The sequence below is a fragment of the Martes martes genome (assembly GCF_963455335.1).
Source record: "Martes martes genome assembly, chromosome: 1".
Classification (NCBI taxonomy): Eukaryota; Metazoa; Chordata; class Mammalia; order Carnivora; family Mustelidae; genus Martes; species Martes martes.
This window is the reverse complement of record NC_137888.1, coordinates 42,384,694-42,405,344: the sequence shown is the minus strand read 5'-3', so window position 1 is coordinate 42,405,344 and position 20,651 is coordinate 42,384,694. Positions and strand designations below refer to the sequence as shown.

Here is a 20,651-nt window from a genome sequence, read left to right as displayed (position 1 = left end):
TAAACTTGTATCCCTGAGATGCAGAAGAGGTCCCCAGCTGACATATGCATGACCTTCCCAAAGAAAAGGCCAAGAAAATATTGTGGTTAAACTCTATGAAGTAAGAGGTGCCTATAAAAGAGTTTCATGCTCCATGGGTTAAAAAACTTAGGGACCATTTCTTGCTTTGTCCAAGAGGATGCAGCCAATTAAAAACAAAATCATTAACAAAAACTATATTCTTCAAACTCCCTTTGACCCTGACTCCCCAGATAGATATAGTCTGAAGATATTGTATAAGTTTTATTTCTCATTTTAATTAAGATAATCACAATTGTAGTTATATTTACATATAATAAAAATAATACATGAAATATTACTTGTTTACTCTTGAGACATCCAAGTTTTCTTTGGAATATCACTTTTATTAAATACAAACATGTGACACAAGTTAGTGACCCATGTAGGGTTTTAGCTCTTCAGTATCAGCTGTTCTGAGAGGCAGCAGAGCAGAGGAGTAAAGAGTTTTGACAAAGCTAAACTAATATTCTGTGGTCTTGGAAAAATCACTTTTATCTTTTTGCTTAAAAGACTGCTAGGAACACAGAGCCATGGCCTCCCCCTCTCACTGCCCCCTCCCTGTGGAACCTGGTGACTCAGGCCTTCCTTTGCCCTTCCTGGTAGAGGCAGAGTGCCTTCTGGTGGAGTGCTGGGATGGGGAACATGATTTTGGGAAGCCTTACCATCTCTGCACGTGGCGATCTGGGTCTCCCCCAAGGGAAACCACCCTACCATCCTCACCACCTAGGATGTGGACTTTAATCACAAGCTATGACCCAACACCTTCTTCAACTTTGAGTACATGCAGAAGATCACCCAGCATCTGTGGTGTGCCACATGGATGACCCTGGTCAGCAGGTAGGGGCTCACTGTTTCCCCAGGAGTACCAGTTCCCTTCCATGGAGCAGCTGACTGCCATGCTCCCTAGGCACAGCATTTTGGATTCAAGTACACGATTGGGTTCCAAACGGGATCCAGAGCCTATGTGCTTGCCAAGTTTGCATTCATCTTCCCCAGCCTGGTGGAGGAGCTGGTGCTGATGAACCCTGATCCTAGCAGCAAGGACTAGATTGATTGCATGGCCACCAAGCTCTCTGGCCTGACCTGCACTTTTTATTTTTCCATTTTACTTTATTTTATTTTATTTTATTTCTTTTCTTTTCAGTGTTCCAACATTCATTGTTTATGCACCACACCCAGTGCCCCATGTAATACAGGCCCTTCTTAATATCCACCACCAGGCTCACCCAACCCCCCACCCCCCTCCCCTCCAAAACCCTCCGTTTGTTTCTCAGAGTCCACAGTCTCTCATAGTTTGTCTTCCCCTCCAATTTCCCCCAACTCACTTCTCTCCATCTCCAAATGTCCTCCGTGTTATTTCTTATGCTCCACAAGTAAGTGGAACCATATGATAATTGACTTTCTCTGCTTGACCTATTTCACTCAGCATCATCTCTTCCAGTCCCACCCATGTTGATACAAAAGTTGGGTAGTCATCCTTTCTGATGGAGGCATAATACTCCATTGTATATATAGACCATATCTTCTTTATCCATTCATCTGTTGAAGGGCATCTTGGTTCTTTCCACAGTTTGGCGACTGTGGCCATTACTGCTATGAACATTGGGGTACAGATGGCCCTTCTTTTCACTACATCTGTATCTTTGGGGTAAATATCCAGTAGTCCAATTGCAGTTGACCCGCACTTTAACTGACACAGTGCTATCCCACCTCTTCCTCCAGGAGGAGCTCGTGAACAACACAGAGCAGGTTCAGAGTTATTGGCTGCAGATTGGAACGTAGTGAGCCATGCCAACCCACAGCTCTTCTGGAATATGTACAACAACTACAGAGACCTGGACATTAACCTGCCTGGAGCAGTGCCCAATGGCAACACACTCTGCCTGGTGATGCTGGTGGTTGGTGCCAGCTAAGGATGGGGTGGTGGAGTGCAACTCCAAACCAGATCCAACCACCACAACCTTTCTAGGTGGCAGATTCCAAGGGGCTTCCCCAGGTCACACAGCCAGGGAAGCTGACTGAGGCCTTCAAATACTTCCTGCAAGGTATAGGTTATATCCCCTTGGCCAGCAGGACCAGGCTTGCCTGCAAGTCTAACTGGTGCCAGCTCGGTGGAAGGCAGCCACCCACTGGCCTGTATCCACTCAGAGAGTGGTAAGTGGCTGGGCCCAATCAGTCACACCATGGAGTTGTCCTGTTGGAGCTCTTCACACAGCAAAGACACCCACCTGCCCCTGTTCACAGACTGCAGGTAGTCTACCTTGAGGTAGAAAGTTGCCTGATCCTCCATCTCCTCGGGAACCTGACTTGGGGGTTGAGGTTAAATGCTGGGATAGCCCATGAGGGTTGGACACACTGCCTGAGAATTTCATGGTGTCTGCCTTTGGAAGCCAGTATGTGGCTGAGACTGTGTTGGCTAAGGGTCCCAGTAGATCTCCATTTTTGCCCCCAGGTTCCATGGACTATAACCTAATTAGAAGCAGTATGTCCAAGGCCACGAGAAACATGGTGTTGCTCGGGAGTGTTCTGATTAAGCTATGCCAACATCTTATGAATCTAAGAAAGAATACAGTTTATCTGGAGAGATACGATCCAAGGTAGTGTGATTTCTGCCAGTCCTGCATCACCATCTCAGGACTATCAGAGTAGCTTGGATTGGGGCTTGCTGGTCCTGGGGTGAGAAGTGAAGGTTCCTGAGGTGAACACGGGCCAGCCTGAGGAGAAAGGGTCTCCACGTACCCGGGTCCTCTCCTTTTACCTGAAGCCCAGGACTGTGCCATACACTTACTGCCCACGCACACTATTAGGGAGAATCTCCTGACCCAGAAACCAGAGCCATTTTTCTTGGAGCCTAAATCAATTGCCACAAACCCTAAAACAATTGAAAGAGGGGAGAAAGCCATAAAAACTGCTGGGCTGTGGAGGGGGGCAGCTGTGTGGGGACTATTCTGAGACTGAGAGGACTCCTGCATCCACATTTCTTTTGCACATATCACCCCCTTCTAGATCTTAGGTCATTACTAAACTGTTCTAGAGCTTGCTGGAATATTAGTCTGGCCCCAATTGTATTCACTCACGTGCTTCCTTTGAACACTGAATGTGACTGTTTATAAAGCTGGTAGAATTACTCTTTACTATAGATAGTGCTGGAAATCTTGAATTTGTTTTTTTCTGTGTTCTTTCAGGTGAGATATCTATAAATATAGGTATATCAGGTTCTCCTGCATGTGGTTTATCCATAAGAGGTTGTCTCTTTGGTCAAGGTGAACTTTTAATGGAGTTCATTATTTTCCTCTCTGTATGAAATGAAGAACCTAATTTTGCATATTCTGGTGGCTAATGGCATGAAACTATGAGATGACAAAATGTAAAATAAATAACAACGCTTGTCAAAGTTAAAAAAAAGATTGCTATGGGTATAAAAGGGGTCTAAAAATATTAAGTCTCATCTCTCATTCAGTTTCACAATAAATTGTTATAATTATTACTGTTTATAATCTGTTACATCTAATTTTAAAGCACCTTGCAGAATTAGAAAACTGAAAAATACTTGTTGACAATTTATTGATTGTATTAATTTCCTGTTGCTCTTGAAATCAATTACCCCAAATTTTAAAGTTTAAACCAACACAAACTTACCATTTTGGAGTTCTATAGGTTAGAGATCTAATATAGATCTCACTGGGCTAAAATGTTGTTGGCAGAGAGATATTCCTTACTGATGTCTCCAGGGGAGAGACTCTTTGAGCTACTGGAGGGTGCCCTCATTTCTTGGCTCACAGCTCCTTCCTCCATCTTCAAAAGAAACAACCAGCGATAATGTGTCTGTCTGATCTTTCTTCCTTCATCACATCTCCCTCTCACTCTGAACTCCCTCTGACTCTGAACTCAGTCCAATAATAAGGACCCATGTGATTAGATTGGACTCACTTAAATAATACGAGATTATCTTCGCATCTCAAGGTTTATACCTTTTTTTTTCTTTTTTTAAAGATTTTATTTTCAAGTTATCGCTACACCCAGTATGGGGCTTGGACTCAAAACACCGAGATCCAGAGTCACATACTCCACCAACAGAGCCAGCCATGCACCCCTAAAGGTTCATCACATCTGCAAAGTCCTTTTTGCCATGTAAGGTAACATATTCCCATGTTCTGGGGGTTAGGGCATGGACGTATTTGAGGGACCGTTATTCTGCCTGCCACGTTGACATAATGCTGAGATGATTTTAAACTGTGATTTCTTTCCATGGAAATCCCAACACAGAACATGAGAGTTGTAAGATACCATTCGATATATTGACTATATCCCATGTGGGTCACCTATTTTAGGGAAAATGATGGTAGAACATAATCAACTGGCCAGTAGGGAATCAGTTATTTTAGGTATCTTTCCTATGCCCTAATCAGAAAGGTACTGCAATTAGCTTCCCACTGGGCACAATCCTAGCTGACTCTCAGTATGTTTCAGGCTGATTATAATATCTATAATGCATACTTCATCTGCTGGTTTTATCCATAAACCTCAATAAACTTTGCAAATATCAGCAGTCTCATTTTCCATAACCTCCAAAATACTAATTTCATCATGCCAATGCTTATGTCGAAGACACCGAACATTCACAAACTTTCGACAAGAGAGACATCATTTTAGCCCTAGATGAGCTTCCCATCCACTAAATGGGAATGCAGCCTTAGAAGCTGGAAAAAAAAGTAATTTATTTCAATAATAAAAAATGATTAAGTTTTGAGGCGCCTGGATGGCTCAGTTGTTAAAGCATCTGCCTCCGGCTCAGGTCGTGATTGGGATCAGGCCCCACATCGGGCTTCCTGCTCTGCGGGAAGCCTGCTTCTCCCTCTCCCACTCCCCCTGCTTCTGTTCCAGCTCTCACTGTGTCTCTCTCTGTCAAATGAATAAATAAAATCTTTTTAAAAAAATGATTTAGTTTCTTAATGTATTAGTTTGGTAGGACTGCTATAACAAAATACCATGCATTGGGTAACTTGGAACAATAGAAATTTTTTATCTCACAATTTTGAAGCCTCAAAGTCTAGATCAAAGACTCAGTAGGGTTGATTTCTTCTGGGGGCTGTGAGGAATAAATTTGTTCCCTGCCTCTCATCAAACTTCTGGTGGTTTTATTATCAGTCTTTGGTATAGAAGCATCACCCAATCTCTGCCTTCAAACTTCACTTTAATTCTCTCTCTTTTACAAGTCTCTCTCCAAATTGTCCACTTTCTGTAAGAACACCAGATGACCTCATTTTAACTTCCCTACCTCTGTAAAGATCTTATTTCCAAATAAGGTAATATTCTGAGATATTGAGAGTTAGGATTTCAACAGATGAATCTGGAGGGCCCACAATTCAACCCATTACACTCACTGTTAGATATTAACTTTTCCATATAGATGCCACTTGGCATCAGTACTTGGGCACGATGTCTGAGAGACAGAAATAAAATTTCATTGTGTGAGTTGACATCCTCACATGGCAAAATGGTCATGCAAAACACAATTTAGGAAAAATAATGGTATGAAGCCGCAAATCTTCAGAATTAAATTTTGTGCTATCAGTACTCAAGCACTTAAAAAGTACAAAATTCCCAATAAGAACTCTGTGCGATAGGTCACTTCACTTGTTCCACTTAGAACGGATCAATAGCTATTGCTGCCTACCTGGCTCACTGCAAATAAAATCTGAAGACACAGTGCAGGGTGCGGCTTAACTATCACAACAGTTAGCACCAACTAAATCATATTTTTCATGTCACAGGCAGTAAACAAAGCACAAATCAAACAGCAGTGAAACTAGAAAGTACTACCATTTTAAGTTACTGACTACAAAATTTCTTATCACTTCCCTGCCAAGGTTGAAGAACAAAGCAACTGATATACCAAGAAGTTAGATCACTTCTATCTGTGAAGATGACAAGAATGGCTTAAGGTCAGATTCTTATCTAAGAGTTTTTGTTTGTTTTTTTGTTTTTTTTTTTTTTTTTGGTCTCTGCTAAGGAATAGTTAAAAAAAAAAAAAAAAAAAAAAGACCCAGTCATCTGTCACCCACTATATAAACCTCAAAACAGTCATAAGCATCTTTGTATTCAAGTCAGTTAGACATTCAAGAAATATTTATTGAGCATCTATCACATTCCAAGCATTCTTCTAATTTACATTACATATCTAATAACAAATAAAACACAATCTCTGTTGATAAAAAAATCTTAGTTGTTTTAATTATTCTAAATTAAATTACTTCTTTCCAGTTTCTAGGAATATACTGCTATCTCCAGATTGGAGTTGTGTGCCTGTGTGTGCTTAATGTGTTTTGGCATAATTCTTACCTTCTAGATTTTAATTCTTTATTGCAAATATTAAAATATATTTCTTCTTATTTAACACATATTTTAGTTTTTAAATTGAGTATTTTAATACAGGCTAGTTCAAAAATTTTTTTTAAGATATGATTTATTTATTTGAGAGAGAGAGAAAAAGAGAGACAGAGCACAAGCAGGGGAAAAGGCAGAGGGAGAGGGAGAAGCAGGCTCCCCACTGAGCAGAAAGTCTGATATGGGGCTCAATCCCTGGACCCAGAGATCATGACCTGAGCTGAAGGCAGACACTTAACCATTTGAGCCACCCAAGTGCCAGCGGCTTAAATATTAATACATTGATAGAAGGAGTGTAGTCTCCTAAGTCAACTCTAGGAAGGAAAGCATAATCTAATGAACCAGTATTTTCCAAATTACCAATATATGATAATAAAAAAATCTTGCATGGGTAGAAGACTGTCTCCAGTGCAGGAAAGACCAGTGGATTTCAATGTAACAGGATATATGTTTACTGATAGTTTCAAAATACATTTTGTAACTTAACCTTTCAGAGACTACCACTTGTCAAATTTTGCATAGGATCAAATATCCACAACTATCTGAAAAGGCTTTTAAAATACTCCTTTTTCAACTACATATCTACAGGAGGCCAGATTTTCTTCATATACTTCAAGCAGAACAAAATATTACAACAGACTGAATGTAAACAGTGTATGAGAACTCTGTCTTCTTGTCAGCCAAATATGGAAGAGATTTGAAAACATAAAACTGGGCGCTTGTGTGACTCAGTAGGTTAAGCATCTGCTTTCAGCTCAGGTCATGATCCCAGGGTTCTAGGATCAGGGTCCTGGGATCAATTCAATCAGGCTTTCTGCTCAACAGAGAGCATGCTTCTCCCTCTGCCCCTCCCTTCTACTCTCTCTTTCTCTCTCTCTCATGCAAAAATAAATAAAATCTTTTAAAAAAAATATATATGTATATAACAGTGCCTTTTATGAAAGTTATTTTTATTAAAAAATGCTATTTATGTTAATATTTAATGGGCTTATCATTTATTTTTAATTAGTAAGTAAATATAAGAGACTTCTTCATTTAATTTCTATTACAGTAAATATTAATAGATATAACCCATATACAACAAAACCTCTCTGGGGTCCACAGTAATTATAATGGGGTCCAGAGACCCAAGAGTTTTAGAATTACTGCACTGACATATATTCATTAATGCATTGCAATCAGGAATGCAATAAAACAATTAAAAAAAATTAGATGCCTGCTTGGGCTCATCCAAGTCTGGCCCAGAGTGGGGATGATCCTCCCCACGAGCCATGGGAACATGTGGCAGATGCTGCACTTCCCAGAACCTAATGCTATTAAATACTGTCATATGTTCTTTCTCTCTGCTCCATACTCACCAAGCAAACCTCTGATAATATGATTTTCTAGTTTTTCTGCAGGAAAGTACTATACGGTTCTACAGAGAATTTTATTTATTTAAAAGTTATATTTTTTCATTACAAAAAAAATATTGTTTTTAACCATCACAGCTATTTCAACCACTCATGATAGGACTTTGGTCACTTCTGCACAAACACCAGGCTCTTAAATCCTTTCCCATCAGCGGAACTTGGTAAAGGTCCTTTGGGTTTGCTTAAACAGATTTCCCTAATCTCGCATCATGATATTAGTCCTATGTATTCCAGAAGGCCCTGGAACACCTTTACAAATGTTTATACACCTATAAGACAATGAATTACAAGGAGGGACAGAAAGGGCAGGCAGCCTCCAGGCCCAAAAACTTGTTAGGCCCATCCCTAGAACCAAGATGGTAGCTGCCTTAAGAAAACCTGTTTCAAGATAACTTTCTCTGTGAAGAACAGAATCTGAATTTTTTATCTCTGAGAAGAAAAAATTTAATCTCTGTCTCACCAATAATCAGGTATGTGTTTTTATACATCATAATTTAATGATTTAATTGGAATTGACAGGATTTGGGTGTGCTGATGCACCAAGGCAGAGAAACAAGAATTTCAGAGCATACAAACTCACCTATATGGCACCAAATTGTGAAGATATCTTAATTCACATACATGCAAACAAAAACAAAAACAAAAACAAAACAGAACAAAACAAACAAATAATAAAAAAAAACTTTGTAGAGACTTGTGAATTCACCAAGATATACTATAATAGATTGTTTTATTAGAAACTTCTGGTACTTCTGATGAAAGACGTGTTAATAAGTCTTTATTAATATGGCTAAAGCAGTTTCCATCTCCTGATCCTTTGCGATTTTTCTTTTTGTAAGCTTCTGCTCTCTTTTTTAATATTCTACTCTGTAATGCCATTGTAATGCTCAAAAGTCTACTTTGGAATTGTAGCTTTCAGAACAAAATGTAGAAAATCTTTATTCTTGTCTATGCACTTGAAAAATGATTTTATTTTATGACAATTTTACCATTCTACTGTTAAAACTTTCCACTTTCTCTTGTACACTATAAAAACACTAGCAGTCTCCTCTGCTTTTAACAAGAAATGGCAGAATCATGCTGTAGTTCTTGTTCTGTCCTCAGCTATGTTTAGCCTCTTTGTGATGATATTCTCTACTCTTGCTATAGAAGACTTATTCTAAATTCCATTAAAAAGAATGAACTGCTACCAAATGGTGTTTTACCTGAAAATAGATGCCCAATTGAATAAAAATATGGACATAGGGGTCCTTTTCCCAATATTATTAACTCCCCCTATTCCTCAGTTTGCATTCAAAGGGTATTCACTTTTAATGTTTATACACTTAATATTTATCTTCCTAAAATATCACATTTATTGTTCCACCTTCTGGGACTTGATGATTTATTAATTCTTGGCACCGTTCACTCTTTCATTCAACATCCCATGAATCTAAGTGTTGGGACAGATTCTGAAGATATAAAAATGAATAAGCATTATCCTTGTTCACTAAAAATTTTAAGTTCTAACATGGAGAGTGTGACTACCAATATATAATATAATATATAACATAATATAATATAATTAATATAATATAATATGCTTAGTTTATACAAAATTCTGTGAAAGAATTGAGAAGAACAATTAATTATTCCTGGAAAGTAACAAGGGAATGCTTTACAGAGAAGAGAGTAATTAATCTGTATATTGAATGAATGACAAGTAGAAGATGTTCACTGAGGATAGGGGGAAAGGCAAGATAACTGGGGGTTGTACAAACTCACAGAACAGTGCTAGGAATGTGTGCTTGTGGAGTGAAGAGAAATGCAGGCTGCCTGCAGGGTTACATGTATCACAGAACTGAAAGGCATGAGGAAGTGAAATTCGGCTGTGGGCAACTATGAAGGCCATCTGAGCAATATGGTTTTTTTTTACATAAGTATCATGAGCAAGACATTCAGTTTTGTATTTAAGAAATGTGAGTTCTGACAGGAATATGGACAATGGATTATAGTGGAAAGAATATGAAGAACATGACCCAGTTTGATAAGGCAATAAAAAGGCAAGGTTACAGGAGGGAAATTCAAAAGAAATATTCTGAATTAAGTTTTACTGTTAAAAGAAAATTGGGAATACCAATAATCTAAAGATTGACACAGATAACTCTTCTCCTGTGCTATTTTCTATTCTCTTTCTAGTTCTCAGTACATCAACAACCTATAGAATTTTTTCTTGCAGTTTTCTCTCAATATCCACATTTTATCTACTTTTATATAGTCAAAACATGTTTGTCATAAGTCCCATTAGATGATGATGTAATAATAATAATACAATGATAATAGAGAAAAAGTACTTGTGTACAAGATTTTTTAACAATAAACTCATTTTCAGGGGTCAAAATTTTTATTTATAAAATTCATATATTAAATTACGTTTGCCCAGGCTTGATAGAAATGCCCACAACCTGGTAGAAACAAACAAAAATTTCCCTTAGAAAATCATCTTTAACTGTACTAGAATTAAAATTTAAAAATCTTCACTTTTTCCCTGGTTCTGGAGTCTCACAGAACAAGTACAGCCAAATACATGTTAATTACCAGGAACTACATAAAACTAAAAAACACAAAAAACAAACAAACAAAAATAACTGAATAAAAATGACAGCAAAAAATTTTAAAAATTAGAATCTCTAAGAACCTCAGTTATTAGATTTATCACATGTAGAATATAAAATGTATTGTATATAAAACCCTAAAAATATATAAACACACTTGAAAATTGCATGCAAGGAACACTGAACAAGTTTTTAAATGAACCAAAAAGAATTTCAAGAATAAGAAAGAGGATTGTTGAAATTAAAACTCAATCGATGAAATAAACATCATATTAGACACTTAGACTTATATTAAACACATAATTCTGAGGAAGTAAATAATGACTTGGAAAACATATATTTGAAAATGATAAGGAATGCAGCACAGACAGAGAGGAAAGGAATATGGAAAATTCATGTGAATCTGAAAGACATGAAGGTTGAAATAAGAATGCCAACCGAAACTTAGTGGAGTTCCAACATGTGAGAACAGAGAGAAGGGGAGAAAGAAAATGTTTAAAATAATACTAACTGAGAATTCTCCAAAGTTTGTGAAAGATGGGAATCATGATATTCAAGAATTACAGTGTATTCTGAGAGAGAGAGAGGTGAGCAAGGAGAGGGAAAGGCAGTGTGTAGGAGGGTAGGAAAAAGAGAGGAGAGGAGAGGAAGGAAAGAAGGACTAGAAAAAGGAGAAAAATGTTACAAGGCCCTGGCATTTGGTTTAGCTTGGGAAAGACATCTTAAACTGTTAAATTGGACATTTTACATGCTTTGTTTTAATGTAGATCTTAATGATTGCTTTCATACATCAAGGTCTTTTTTAGTCTACATTCAGTATTTTTTTTTTTTTTCAATTCAGTAGAAAAGGATTACATAATGGACTTAAATAGAAAATCTCTGCTGGACTGGAAGCATCAACATTGCAAATGTGTGTCAACATGAGCAAGTTCCTACTTTTCTGAGCCCAAGATTCTCTCAATTCTAATTGCTTTTGGCATAAAATGCAGAAAGGCAGAAGCACATCTTAGTTTAGCTGTGTTCTTGGCATGAACCATTGAACTGTTGATAGCATAGGGACTTTTTGTAGGATTTCAAAGTCAGTTTGCTTAGAAATATGCATATGTCTAAGTTAACACTTTCCCCAATACCAAAAGAGAGTATCTCCCGTGTATGTGTCCAGATATTAAAAGACAGAAAGTGTAGAATTTAGGAAAAACTCCAATTCTTCCTACCAAGATCCTATTCACATTGAGTTTTCCAGAGTTCTAAAATTAGTACATCTTTCAGATCTATTGGAAATGAAAGGGAACTGAATGGAGCAGAGTGATGAATAAACTCTGCATTGGAAAAATGCAGTTAGTTTTATATATAGGCTACTAACTAAATTCTTCTAAATAAGAAATCTTTTAGCCTTTTCTCTTCCCCTTCCTCTTTCTTTCCATTCCAGACAACTCAGTTGTAAAGCCAGTAGGTGGACCAAGCAAAGCAGGCTTTCAAGCGAATGGGGGTGAGGAGTAGAAGTTACCATGACCTAGAGTTGTGTGTTACAGACTGAATGGTGCAGCAAGTCTGCCTGGCTCAGGGTGTCAGAACCTGAGCAGAGAGAGGAAGACCTCCACCCAAGGTGTAGCCAGCACGGGGTGTGAGAACCTGTTAGGTGAAGAAGAAATGAGGGAGAGAGTATGATCCACACAGTGTCAGAGACTGAGTGGGACAAGAACTGCACACATGGCAATGAGCATAGGATGCAAGTGGAAAGAAAAGTGCAAGTGGAAAGAAAAGGCCATTCTTTGGGGGAGACAGTAGGCTGTATGATGTCAACACCTAAGTGGAGTGGGTGATGCATCCACATGGGGAATGAGGGGCAGCCTGGCCTCAGGAATCATAGCCCAAGCAGGATGAGGAGGGTGCCCACACGGAGCCATAACCAGGCATGGGCTGTCAGTCCCTGAGCAGAAGGACACCACATACCAGGGGTAGGTGTGGGCCAGGCCAACACCTGTAAGATGTTAGTGCCCAAGTAAGATGAGTGAGAAAGATGGCCCCTGAAAAGAAGACATGTAGGTTTTCGGAGGCTGAGCATTCTGAGGAAGGTATACACACAGCCCAGATCAGAGTGGCAGAGCCTGAGAAGGGAGGGAACAACTCCCACGCAGAGGGTAGGGCCCCACCTAGTGTACTGGAGCCCAAGATGGGTATGGAGAGTGTCTGCCTGGGGGAAGCACAGCATGGAGGGCCAGAGCCCTAGTAGGTAAGAAGAGTGCCAGGTTGGGGGAGGGTGTGGCAGTAGATATGGGAGATCAGTTGTATGATGAAAGACTGGTCAAATTATTAATATATTAAATGTAATGGAAACCAGATTTACCACTGTCAGAGAAGGGAGCTAAAGGAAGAAAAGAACTAGAATGAACCCTGTTTGATTGGGTTAGAATTGGAAATATCAATGTGACTCCAACATTTCTGATGGATAGAGACAGAAAAATGAATGTAAATAATAAAGTGTATACGTCATGTGCATGTGTGTGCATCACATTGTGCATATAGTTTATGTTCCCCCATATTTATGCATGTAAGATGCACATGCATGAGTTTATTCCCTAATTCTGCCCACTAAGGGGATGTAGGAGAAGCAAAACCTCAATAACAATGAGCACATCTGGTGCTGAGTGTTGGCTTCTAAACATGATTCTCCAGGAAAAGGAATAATGGCTCCTCAGAGAAATGCTTGACTCTAGGGCTAAGGCACAGAAAATACAAGGTGAGCCAGGAATATCTGTTTGTGTCAAAAAACAAGGAAGAGCTCAAAAAGACACACATAAAAAAAAGTCTGGTGCATGTGAAAAGGAAAAAAACAGAACCTGGCTTGAAAGGGCTCCTCCTGCTCGTATCAGGGACCATTTAAACATCAAAATAAAAGCTGCTAGGAACAGATCAAAACCCACTGAATAAAACAGGAAATCATAAATCAAGAGAAATATTAATTAAATGTCTAATGAATATAAAATTTATATAGATTGCAAGTAACTGCCCACAAAATACATGATAGTTAAAAAGGGTAAATAATAACTTTACATTGGATAAGCCTGACATGTGCCACTTAATCTAGTAATTAAACTGAACATCATATATAATGAGACAAATCAAAATGTCTTTCACCTTAATGCAGATGAGAAAAGCACATCATTTTTATGATTATCCTTCTAGAAATGCATAACCTGACTCTATTTATAAGGAAATACCAAACCCAAACTGGCTCACACCCTACAGTAACTTTATGTGAAGGAATGACAAAGGAATATTTCCAGACTGAGACTTGAACATTAAATGTAAAGTATTTGACTTGGAGCTGGGTCCATTGGCCATAAAGTACATTACTGAGACTATTAGTATAACTGATATAAGTCTGATGATTACATGGTAAGAAGGTATTAATATTAACATCTTAATTTTGGTTATTATAGTTATAAAAGAGACTGCCCTTTATTTGTAGTAAAGTGTTTTCTTAAAGATTTTATTTATTTATTTGAGAGAAAGAGAAAGAATGAGAAAGAAAGAGAGCATGAGAAGGGGAAGGGTCAGAGGGAGAAGCAAATTCCCTGCTGAGAAGGGAGCCTGATGTGGGACTCCATTCCGGGACTCCAGGATCATGACTTGAGCTGAAGGTAGTTGCTTAAACAACTAAGCCACCCAGGCACCCTGTAGTAAAGTATTTTTGACAGGTATTGGACATCCAGTTAAGAAATCAAGTGACAAATCTAAACTTGACATTCATTAGTCATTTTTTTTCACACTGATGATTTCTATCCATATGCAGAAGTTTTAGGATACATATTCATATCTGTTTTTCTATGATGAAACTTGTTTAAAAATCCAAAATGGAGCCACATTCAAAACAAATTCTTCCTCTCTCTGCTCTAGATCTCCCTGATGAGTCCCCTGAGGTCACATTGTTCATTTCAAATGGAGCATGCAGGTAAGGTTTTCCTAGGTGAGGTGTGCTTGGGGTCTCCTCCACACTGATTTTGTATTATAAAATACGACTCTTCTAAAACTTTCCTTTGGAAAGATTCAGGAATCTACTCAATAGGAAAAACAGGTATATTTATCCCCGATCTCCTCTCTTAACAAACCTATCATGAGGTAAAACTGTTGTGAAAGAAACTGAGGGAAACAGCTATATTCACATAATAAGAATATATGATACTATAATATTCATAAAATAATAAAAATTGAAAAATCCTGTCCATTCCATAGTATATTGGTCCCCAAACTCCAAGTAGCCAGATATAAAACTGTACATACATGAATTGTTCTTTAGTCTAGTTATCTGTGATCAAGAGAAAAAATACAGCAAAACCTCCAAAAGAGAGTAATAAAAATGTCAGGAAATCTACAAATAATGTATCCACTCATTCAATATAATATTGAGAAGAGCTGGAGAACTCAAGACTTTAGAAATTACTTATTGGAACATAACAGCAATCTTCAAATATCTGAAGCAGTATCATCTGAAAGGAGAATTAGGACTAATAAATGGAAATTATAGAAAAACATATTTCTACTGAGTTAAAAAGCAAAGCAAACCTTGAAATGTTTCAAAATGTAAGAGGCTGCATAGGCAAGTGACTAGTTCACTAGAATATTCACAACACAGATAATTGCTTGATAAAAGGGGTAGAGTAACAGGCTGGTCACAAGGGATATTTGATATGTAAGTTCACTTCCAGTCTTATAGTTCTATTGTTTTATATCAGAAATTAGCTAGTAACTCCAAACCTCAAATATTAGTGTGACCTTAGAAGGTATATATTAAAAGCTCCATTGCTAAAGGTTATTAAAAAAACATGGTCATTTTTTTTCTAAAAATAATCTCTCTCACAAAAACAAAGTCTGGCTAAACTTCATAAATCCCCTGAAATAGGTTTATAAGTGATAAACTGAATAGAAATTATATACTGGAGGGCAGACATTGATTGAAAGGAAATATGTTGGCTTTTGATACATCGTGTTCAATAGTGGTTCCAATGCTGAGGAATATTCATTGTCCTGCAGCTAGCCAACTTTACATTGCAGTGACATGAGCAAAAGCCATATTTTTTCAATCCTTTTTATTGTAGAAGAATGTGTTTGTTTCCTTAATCATCATTTAGAAAGTGACATTCAAGGACAGGCATGTTTGGGAAATCAGAGCATGACAAATTACATCTTCAAATCATGCTTTGGAGTTAAAAGAACAGGTAAGCAGGTGCCTTTATGCAACTTGCATTTAAGGACTAATTTCTTTGGTGAAACATTATTTAGGATGTGTATAATTTATTATTAGTATACCAAGCTACCCGAATTGTGTTAAGATAAATGTCTATGTACCTATGACAAAAAAATGTACCATTAAAAATCAAATATTCTTTTTAACATTTTACTGATATAACACTTTATATCTGTATATATGGAAATACATGAATGACTAGATGAATTTGTCTCTTTTCATCTGAATATCTCCATAATGGGCTTAACACTTCTTCAGACAGAATTGAAACATCTTCATCCATCCATCCATCCACCATAAATTCAGCCATAAATAAGGAAAATGCCTTGGGACGCCTGGGTGGCTCAGTTGGTTAAGCTGCTGCCTTCGGCTCAGGTCATGATCCCAGAGTCCTGGGATCGAGTCCCGCATCGGGTTCCTTGCTCGGCAGGGAGCCTGCTTCTCTCGCTGCCTCTGCCTGCCTCTCTCCCTGCTTGTGTGTACTCTCTCTCTCTCTCTTTGGCAAATAAATAAAATCTTAAAAAAAAAAAAAAAAAAAAGGAAAATGCCTAAGCCAAGGATGTTTGATTGGATGGAAATACAGTTTATGAATTTAAGAATGTTAAGTGTATGTGTATGTGTGTATCAGATAGTGAAGTTAAAAAAAGATGAAAAAGAGGTAAATCTAATCCAAATCTAGAATAGTAACTTATGAGGGTGAAGGTTTCATGACAGAGGGTACCCATATAATGGAATCACCTTCAAGAAGCTGACTATTCTTGACCACATAGGAGCCATATCAGAGACTCAGTTTCTGGTAAATTGGGCACTCGGCAATGGTGATACCCAGATTGGAAATGCTTGCTGTTTTAACAAGGCGTAATTCCAAGGCCTTATTTTTCATTAGGCCGTTAAGCCAGGACCAGTTTTACAAAACAAAGAATATAGATGATCTCTGAAGAATGGACCATCTTGTCCAATTGATTTGAGACTCTTTATAGAGTTGATTCTTTTGGTAAATATTCACATGGAATATCAAAATTTCCAATTCTGAGTCTATTCCAAAATGCCATCCCTATAGCCCTTTCAAAAATTTCTTCCCCAAAGAAGACCTTTATAATCTGGCATAAGAATGTGCATTCCCTATATAAGAACTGATATAAGCTTTGATGTGTATTTGCTTCAGAGTCTATGAAATTTGGAAATGCTAAACAGAGCATTTAATTTTTTCAATGGACAGATACAACAATTAGTTCAAAATAGACATTTTGTCATACACAGACAAGTTAGGGTGCTTGTTCACTTGTGCATGAGTGCTCAGGCATTGGATCTTACCAGAGTCCCCTAGAATAAGGAGAGTTTTCTCAAAATGAATCTACTGAAGAAGGACAGCATTTCCTGAAATCACAGAAGACTCCTCAGTAAATGTCCCATTTACCATAGGTTTCAAGTAGCATATGGATCTGCTAGAATGGGCATACATGGACTCTAGCAGTTGTCTCTTTCTTAGTGGTAGGGAAGCAAAAGTTCCTTCATTTTGCATAAGTTAACAAGAATGTCCTAGAACACTGAACGTTTATTTATATTACAGGTGCCCTTTGCTATTCCTAGGTTATTTATCTTTCAACTCCCATTAGGCTAGTCTAATCAAGACATAATGATTAAAGCTAACATTTATTCTCTCTTACTATGTGGCAGTTACTCTCTTAAAAGGTCTAAGCACTTTAAATATATGAACTCACTGGACCTCCAAAATAGCTCTATGAGACAACTACTATTATTAACCACATATTATAGATAAGAAAAATGAAATACAAAGATGTGTCCCCAGTCATATAACTAGAAATGAGTGGAGATCAATTTAGACCCATTTATTTTTCTCTCAATTTCACACTTAGTCCTTTCTCTTTTAAAACTTTCTTTCCCTTTATTACCTTTTCCCTTTTTTCCCCTCACTCAGTCTACTACATGGGACTTGCCAACATATTTTTTTGAGAAACATGATAGTTTACTTTTGTCTTAGAATACACTTTAAAGCAACTTATATAGACCTCCCTTTTCATTACTTACAGAAAGTTAATGACTTGAGAGTGTAGTTTGTAGTCTGAGTTATTATCCTTCTCTCTGATACCTTCATTTTAGTTTAAATATGATAGATTCACTACCAAGAGTAGGCAAATTAATCCTAAGGGCTTTGTTAAAATATAAAAACAAACAAACATATACATATCAATGAATTTTTGCCCAGGAAAGAAAAGAAAAGAAAGAAAAGATATATTGATATATTCACTTTCTTAATGTCCTGGGAAGATTGTGATATAATCACCAAATATGACTGGGAAAAATTTGGAGATATTAAGAAAACATAATTCTGGGAAAGCCCCCAGAATGTAACCTTAAGGCATACACTAGTGATAGATCCTTATTTACCACTAGCATGTTCTTGAAATTCTCTCACTTCTTCCTATTCACCATCAGGGATCCTCAGCTCTATTCCCTATGAATGTCACCTGATACAAGAACCAGGTCATACTTTTCAGTGAGCACTACAAACCATTCCCCATTTCTTCACCTTTCTCTAAATTGAACTGTTGATTTCCTGAACAGGGAGTGATTTTTTTCTCAAGTGGTTTGCTAAGAAAATTCCTGTGATGGATCAGGGATTAGTGCTAGTGACAAGCTGACAATAACATAGTCCTTGTCCAGGAGTGTCACATTTTGTACCTGAGTGAGTCATAATAAATTGAAAATCTTCTGCCTTTCCTCCATCATGTGCCAAATGTTCCTGTAGGCATAATCACTCACTCACCCATTGCTTAGGCAGTGACATGTAATTAAAATGGCATCATATAAATAGGATGAGAAAGTGTGAATTTCCACCAGATAATAACTTGCAAAATATTGCACACCACATCTTATTTCATTTGTTTTAAATTTTAATCAAGCATGATAAAGCAAATGTTTACAAAAGAACTAAGTTATCCATGTTAAAAGATGAATATCAACATATCTTTAGAAGTACATAGGTATCATATTGATATTCATTCAGCATTCAAACAGAAAACATTAATTGAACATTTACTGAGCACGAAGCACAACATACATCCTATGGCTCTAAAAAACATCAATAATGATTATCCTTGGGTAAGATGTGGAGAAGTAGGGCAACCCTATGTTTGCTCCCTCCCTTGAACACAGCTGGATAAATATCAAAACATTCTAAATACCCAAGAAATAGATTGGAAGTCTCAGAGAACAAAACTGCATGTCTACGAACAGGAAAACAGACCTATGAAAGAAATAGTAATTTTTAATTTTATATTGTTTCATATATTTTTTTTTAAATTGTCTTTTCTTTTGTTTTTCCTTTCTTTGTTCTATCAAGCCTCTCATAACAAGCAGACAAAAACACACTTAGGATCTAGTTTCCATATATTTATTTTTTAATTTTATTTTTAATTTTTTAGTTTGTTTTATCTTACTTATTTTTTCCTCCAAAATGACAAGACTGAGGAATTCACCCCAAAAGAACCAGGAAGAAATGATGGTCAGAGATTTAATCAATAGACATACTAGTAAGGTGTATGAACAACAATTTAAAACATTTATAAGGGGGCATCTAGGTGGCTCAGTCAGGTAGGTGTCCAACTCTTGATTTTGGCTCAGGTCATGATCACAGAGCCATGAGATAGAGCCTCACATTGGACTCTATGCTGAGCATGCAGCATACTTAACATTCTCCTCTACCTCTCCCCACCAACAAAAGTAAATAAATTCATTAAGTAAATAAAACAATTATAAGGTTACTAGCTGGGCATGAAAAAGTATAGAAGACATTAGAGAATCCCTTGCTATAGAGGTAAAAGAACTAAAATCTAGCCAGGCCAAAATTTAAAATGCCATAACGGGGATGCAAACATGAATGGATGTCATAAAAACAAGGATGGATAAGGTAAAGGAACAAATCAGTGATACAGAGGATAAAATTATGGGAAAAAATGAAGCTGAAAGGAAGAGGGGAAACAAAGCCCGCTATCACCAAGCCATATCAGAGTCAAATTCACAAAATATGCAGACAAGGAAAGAATCCTGAAAGCAGCAAGAGGGGGAAATGTCCTTAACCCTCAAGGGAAAACAGATTTGGTTTGCAGCAGATCTGTCCACAGAGACCTGGCAGGCCAGAAGACCGTGGCAGTATATATTCAATGTGCTGAATGGTAAAAACATACACCCAAGAATAGTTTTTCCAGCAAGGCTTTCATTCAGAATAGAAAGAGAGAGAGTTTCCCACAAAAAAACACGAAAGGAGTTTGTGACCACTAAACCATCCTGCAAGAAATATTAAGGGGGAACTCTTTGAGAGGGGTGGAAAGAAAGCAACAAAGACAAGAAAGGATCAGAGAATATCACCAAGAATACTAATTCTACAGGTAACGTAGTAACACTAAATTCATATCTTTCAGTAATCATTCTGAATATAAATGGACTAAATGTGCCAATCAGAAGACATAGGGTATCAGAATGGATTAAAAAAAAAAAAAGATCTATCAATATCCTGCCTATAAGAGAATCATTTTAGACACACATACAGATTGAAAATGAGGGATTGGAGAGTCACCCATCATAATAATGAACCTAAAAAGTAAGCCAGAGTAGCCATACTTACTCTGGCTTACTTTTTAGGTTCATTATTATGATGGGTGACTCGGAAAAATCAGATTTTAAAACAAAGGCTATAATGAGATGAGGAAGGGCATTATATCATAATTAAGGAGTATATCCATCAAGATCTATAATTATAAATATTTATGCTTCCAACTTGGGAGCACCTGAAGATATAAATCAATTAATAATAAACATTAAGAAATTCTTAGATAATAATATAAAAATAGTAGGGGACTTTAACACCCCACTTACAGCAATAGGCTGATCATCTTAGCAAAAATCAATAAGGAAACAATAGCTTTGAAT

The 20,651-nt window shown here is 37.3% G+C and overlaps 1 pseudogene across 1 annotated transcript; it reads left to right on the top strand.

The window, feature by feature from the left end:
- The first annotated feature begins 689 nt into the window (after positions 1-689).
- Positions 690-2,315, top strand: LOC308338466 (protein NDRG4-like; annotated as a pseudogene). Its single transcript has 2 exons — positions 690-1,138; positions 1,735-2,315. The product of its transcript is annotated as a protein NDRG4-like (transcript).
- Positions 2,316-20,651: the final 18,336 nt, after the last annotated feature.